Below are 7,264 nucleotides of genomic sequence, written 5' to 3' on the forward strand. Positions count from 1 at the left end.
GAGGAGAGGGACACAACCAGAGGAGAGAACACAACCAGAGAGGAACACAACCAGAGGAGAGGAACACAACCAGAGGAGAGGAACACAACCAGAGGAGAGGAACACAACCAGAGGAGAGGAACACAACCAGAGGAGAGGTACACAACCAGAGGAGAGGGACACAACCAGAGGAGAGGAACACAACCAGAAGAGGAACACAACCAGAGGAGAGGGACACAACCAGAGGAGAGGAACACAACCAGAGGAGAGGGAACACAACCAGAGGAGAGGAACACAACCAGAGGAGAGGGACACAACCAGAGGAGAGGATCACAACCAGAGGAGAGGAACACAACCAGAGGAGAGGTACACAACCAGAGGAGAGGAACACAACCAGAGGAGAGGATCACAACCAGAGGAGAGGAACACAACCAGAGGAGAGGAACACAACCAGAGGAGAGGGACACAACCAGAGGAGAGGAACACAACCAGAGGAGAGGAACACAACCAGAGGAGAGGAACAGAACCAGAGGAGAGGAACACAACCAGAGGAGAGGAACACAACCAGAGGAGAGGAACACAACCAGAGGAGAGGAACACAACCAGAGGAGAGGAACACAACCAGAGGAGAGGAACACAACCAGGGGAGAGGAACACAACCAGAGGAGAGGAACACAACCAGAGGAGAGGAACACAACCAGAGGAGAGGAGAGGAACACAACCAGAGGAGAGGAGAGGAACACAACCAGAGGAGAGGAACACAACCAGAGGAGAGGAACACAACCAGAGGAGAGGAACACAACCAGAGGAGAGGAACACAACCAGAGGAGAGGAACACAACCAGAGGAGAGGAACACAACCAGAGGAGAGGAACACAACCAGAGGAGAGGAACACAACCAGAGGAGAGGAACACAACCAGAGGAGAGGAACACAACCAGAGGAGAGGAACACAACCAGAGGAGAGGAACACAACCAGAGGAGAGGAACACAACCAGAGGAGAGGAACACAACCAGAGGAGAGGAACACAACCAGAGGAGAGGAACACAACCAGAGGAGAGGAACACAACCAGAGGAGAGGAACACAACCAGAGGAGAGGAACACAACCAGAGGAGAGGAACACAACCAGAGGAGAGGAACACAACCAGAGGAGAGGAACACAACCAGAGGAGAGGAACACAACCAGAGGAGAGGAACACAACCAGAGGAGAGGAACACAACCAGAGGAGAGGAACACAACCAGAGGAGAGGAACACAACCAGAGGAGAGGAACACAACCAGAGGAGAGGAACACAACCAGAGGAGAGGAACACAACCAGAGGAGAGGAACACAACCAGAGGAGAGGAACACAACCAGAGGAGAGGAACACAACCAGAGGAGAGGAACACAACCAGAGGAGAGGTACACAACCAGAGGAGAGGAACACAACCAGAGGAGAGGAACACAACCAGAGGAGAGGAACACAACCAGAGGAGAGGAACACAACCAGAGGAGGAGGGGAGAGGAACACAACCAGAGGAGAGGAACACAACCAGAGGAGAGGAACACAACCAGAGGAGAGGAACACAACCAGAGGAGAGGAACACAACCAGAGGAGGAGGAGAGGAACACAACCAGAGGAGAGGAACACAACCAGAAGAGGTACACAACCAGAGGAGAGGAGAGGAACACAACCAGAGGAGAGGAACACAACCAGAAGAGGAACACAACCAGAGGAGAGGAACACAACCAGAGGAGAGGAACACAACCAGAGGAGGAGAGGAACACAACCAGAGGAGAGGAGAGGAACACAACCAGAGGAGAGGAACACAACCAGAGGAGAGGAACACAACCAGAGGAGAGGAACACAACCAGAGGAGAGGAACACAACCAGAGGAGAGGAACACAACCAGAGGAGAGGAACACAACCAGAGGAGAGGAACACAACCAGAGGAGAGGAACACAACCAGAGGAGAGGAACACAACCAGAGGAGAGGAGAGGAACACAACCAGAGGAGAGGAACACAACCAGAGGAGAGGAACACAACCAGAGGAGAGGAACACAACCAGAGGAGAGGAACACAACCAGAGGAGAGGAACACAACCAGAGGAGAGGAACACAACCAGAGGAGAGGAGAGGAACACAACCAGAGGAGAGGAACACAACCAGAGGAGAGGAACACAACCAGAGGAGAGGAACACAACCAGAGGAGAGGAACACAACCAGAGGAGAGGAACACAACCAGAGGAGAGGAACACAACCAGAGGAGAGGAACACAACCAGAGGAGAGGAACACAACCAGAGGGAGAGGAACACAACCAGAGGAGAGGAACACAACCAGGGAGAGGAACACAACCAGAGGAGAGGAACACAACCAGAGGAGAGGAACACAACCAGAGGAGAGGAACACAACCAGAGGAACACACAACCAGAGGAGAGGAACACAACCCAGAGGAACACAACCAGAGGAACACAACCAGAGAGGTACACAACCAGAGGAGAGGAACACAACCAGAGGAGAGGAACACAACCAGAGGAGAGGAACACAACCAGAGGAGAGGAACACAACCAGAGGAGAGGAGAGGAACAGACAATGTGCAAGAACCGAACTAAATCCTTTTCCTTGGAAGTAACAAACCAAATATGTCAGTTGATTGGACATGACCAACAGTATGTGGACAACTGCTAGCAGAACATCTCATTCCAAAATCATGGGCATTAATATGGAGTTTGTTTCCCTTTAGTTACTTTAAAACTTCTTAGGGATCTGCGTCCCGTTAACAGGACAGCAGATTTGAGAGAAACAACAAATGTCGGTACATATAAGAGTGTTATATCGGCTGAAAGCTTAAATTCTTGTTAATATAACTGCACTGTCCAATTTACAGTAGCTATTACTGCGAAAAAATGCCATGCTATTGTTTGAGGAGAGCGCCTAACAACAAAACAGTTTTTTCACCGCGATAGGTTTGATAAATTCACCTCTGAAGGTGAAATGTGTACTTAAATTCTGAAATCTTGCTCTGATTTATCATCCAAAGGGTCCCAGAGGTAACATGAAGTCTCGTTTTGTTAGATAAAATCATTTTTCATATCTTAAAAAGGTCCACATAGCATGCACAATTGATTTTGTATTTCCACTCTTCAATTTGCAAAGAAAGGAATCTGAAAATTGAACCCTAAACATTGTTTCAAATCACATTTGTCTTTATTCCTCAGAGATCCTAGAACTTAACCAGACTTCACTATATCACTATATCATTAGGGGTGTAGTATTTCCTATATGACACCATATTTGGTCAGAGAGCGACACCTTCATGGCACGCCGTTGCTCGACGCTCTTAATTTGCTCGACTGTATCTTTGTCAAATAAGCACCAATCGGGGTCAAACAAAGCTAGATTGCCAATGAGCTGGGATTTACGGGACTATCCAGAAATCTTGTATCTGTCGTAAAATGTTGTTACCTTTTGCAACAGCATGCCTTTTCTTGGACATAGTTATAAAGTTAAAGTTATGAAAACTGTTTTATTTTTGCAATTGTTTAACTTATCATATGGCTACTAATACTGGAAAATATAAATCAAAGTCCAAGTATACAGATTTGACGATATTCTTGCAGAAAAATGTCATATGAATGCAAATGTCTCCTTCATGATTTGCCCAAATGTACCTGGTGACTTCACACTAAATGTCATGGAGTTAACTTATACTTCAAGTTATCAATCTGACACCATGCCATCTCTTGTGGACACCATCGGAATTACAACCAGAGTAGAAATGGGACCTTTCTGATGCATTTCAAAGAGTGTGGTAGAAAGATAAACGGTTGGTTTTCTCTTTGCATTTTCTTCTACCAGATCTATTGTGTGTTATTCTCCTACATTCAATTCACATTTCTACAAACTTCAAAGCATTTTCTTTCAAATGGTACAAACAATATGCATATCCTTGCTTCAGGGCCTGAGCTACAGGCAGTAAGATTTGGGTATGTCATTTTAGGTGAAAATTGAAAAAAAAGGGGCTAACCCCAGACTCCACTCTTCTGGTAATGTTTTCTACTAGATGTTGGAACATTGCTGAGGGGACTTGCTTCCATTCAATCACAAGAGCATTAGTGAGGTCAGGCATTGATCTTGGGCGTTTAGGCTCACAATTCATAAATTCATGAAACTATAACATTTTCTGACAAGATAGAACTGCCAAAGGGGGCGGAGTTGAAATCTACTGCAGAGATAGCCTGCAGAGTTCTGTCCCACTGTCCAGGTCAGTGGCCCAAACAATTTGAGCTTCTTCTTTTAAAAATCCACCTTTCCACAAACAAGTCTCTCACCGTTGCCTCTTGCTAGACCACAATCTGCTCCCAGCTGTGCCCTGGACACCATACCACACTGATTGCCCCATCTATTGCCCCATCTATTTTCAGAGCTGGTGCTGTTAGGTGACTTAAACTGAGACATGCTTAATGTAACTGATGTGAAATGGCTAGCTAGTTAGCGGTGGTGCGCGCTAATAGCATTTCAATCGGTGAGGTCACTTGCTCTGAGACCTTGAAGTAGTGGTTCCCCTTGCTCTGCAAGGTCCGTGGCTTTTGTGGAGAGATGGGTAACGACGCTTCGTGGGTGACTGTTGTTGATGTGTGCAGAGGGTCCCTGGTTCGAGCCCAAGGGGTGAGGGGACGGACGAAAAGTTATACTGTGACATTAACTTCTTCGAGATAGGGGGCACTCTTTTAATTTTTGGATAAAAAACGTTCCCGTTTTAAACAAGATATTTTGTGACGAAAAGATCCAGATTTTGAATGCCCTGTGTTCCAATGTCTCCTTATGTGGCTGTGAATGAGTGCCAGGAATGAGCCTGCACTTTCTGTCGTTTCCCCAAGGTGTCTGCAGCATTGTGACGTATTTGTAGGCATATCATTGGAAGATTGACCATAAGAGACTACATTTACCAGGTGTCCGCCAGGTTTCCTCCGTCGGAATTATTGCATAATCTCCAGGTCCATGCTCGTTCCATTTTCTTTAGAGGAGAAACCAAACTGCCACGAATGATTTATCATTGATAGATATGTGAAAAACACCTTGAGGATTGATTCGAAACAACGTTTGCCATGTTTCTGTCGATATTATGGAGTTAATTTGGAAAAAAGTTTGCATTGTAATGACTTAATTTTCGGGTTTTTTCTTACCCAAACGTGATGAACAAAATGGAGCGATTTGTCCTACACAAATAATATTTTTGGAAAAACTGAACATTTGCTATCTAACTGAGAGTCTCCTCATTGAAAACATCTGAAGTTCTTCAAAGGTAAATGATTTTATTTGAATGCTTTTCTTGTTTTTGTGAAAATGTTGCATGCAGAATGCTAGGCTTAATGCTATGCTAGGCTATCAATACTCTTACACAAATGCTTGTCAAATCCACCTGTCAGCAACTGGGTGTGGCTGAAAAGTCGAGTCCACTCATTTGAAGGTGTGTCTACATACAGCTGTGTATATATTGCGTATCTCCTTACGGCAGAAGAAGCATAATAATCACTATCTGCAAGTCGATGTCCTATAGAAAACATGTGTTGATAATAAACAATGTCAATGCATCAATGTGTCCAAAAGCAGAGATGCGTTATAGTTTTAAATGCATGTTTTTGAACTCTGAAAGGGGAAATGAGATGTTAAAAGGATGAACGGTGAAGCCCAACAGGTCAATGTCTTTTTATTTTTTATTTTTTTATTTCACCTTTATTTAACCAGGTAGGCTAGTTGAGAACAAGTTCTCATTTGCAACTGAGACCTGGCCAAGATAAAGCATAGCAGTGTGAACAGACAACACAGAGTTACACATGGAGTAAACAATTAACAAGTCAATAACACAGTAGAAAAAAATGGGCAGTCTATATACAATGTGTGCAAAAGGCATGAGGAGGTAACCCTGACCCTAACCCTAACCCTGACCCTAACCCTAACCCTGACCCTAACCCTAACCCTGACCCTGACCCTAACCCTAACCCTAACCCTAACCCTAACCCTAACCCTGACCCTGACCCTAACCCCCTAACCCTAACCCTAACCCTAACCCTAACCCTAACCCTAACCCTAACTCTAACCCTAACTCTAACCCTAACCCTAACCCTAACCCTGACCCTGACCCTAACCCTAACCCTACGCTGCTCAGGGACCAGATTCTATTCAACAGGCCAAATGAGTTGTTACTTCTGACATGACTGAACACAGGCAACACAACATGACTGAACACAGGCAACACAACATGACTGATAACAGGCAACACAACATGACTGAACACAGGCAACACAACATGACTGAACACAGGCAACACAACATGACTGAACACAGGCAACACAACATGACTGAACACAGGCAACACAACATGACTGAACACAGGCAACACAACATGATGAACACAGGCAACACAACATGACTACAGGCACACAACATGACTACTACACCTGATGTAGACAACACAACATGACTACACCTGATATAGACAACAACATTAGGCTACACCTGACTGAACACAGGCAACACAACATGATGACTACACCTGATACAGGCAACACAACATGACTGAACACAGGCAACATACATGACTGAACACAGGCTACACAACATGACTGAACACAGGCAACACAACATTACTACACAGGATATAACATGACTGAACACAGGCATTACTACACCTGACTATAGGCAACACAACATGACTACACCTGATATAGACAACAACATTACTACACCTGATATAGACAACATTACTACACCTGATGTAGACAACACAACATTACTACACCTGATATAGACAACAACATTACTACACCTGATATAGACAACAACATTACTACACCTGATATAGACAACATTACTACACCTGATATAGACAACACAACATTACTATACCTGATATAGACAACAACATTACTACACCTGATATAGACAACAACATTACTACACCTGATATAGATAACATTACTACACCTGATATAGACAACATTACTATACCTGATATAGACAACACAACATTACTACACCTGATATAGCAACAATGCTTGGTAATAATGTCACTCCTCCATTTTAAGTCCCTGTTCTTTCTCCACATTAGGTTTAACATCTAAAATGGAACCCAGCCACCTGCTGTTTCTGGATTGCAAAACAGTTATGTATCTCATAAAGCATCCTTCTCACTTTCGCTCTCTCTCCTTTTCATCCTTGTCTCTTCTTCTCATCCTTCTCTCTTTCTCTCTCTCTCTCTTCTCATCCTTCTCTCTTTCCTTCTCTCTCTTCTTCTCATCCT

This window comes from Oncorhynchus keta, unplaced genomic scaffold (assembly GCF_023373465.1).
Source record: "Oncorhynchus keta strain PuntledgeMale-10-30-2019 unplaced genomic scaffold, Oket_V2 Un_scaffold_515_pilon_pilon, whole genome shotgun sequence".
Lineage (NCBI taxonomy): Eukaryota > Metazoa > Chordata > Actinopteri > Salmoniformes > Salmonidae > Oncorhynchus > Oncorhynchus keta.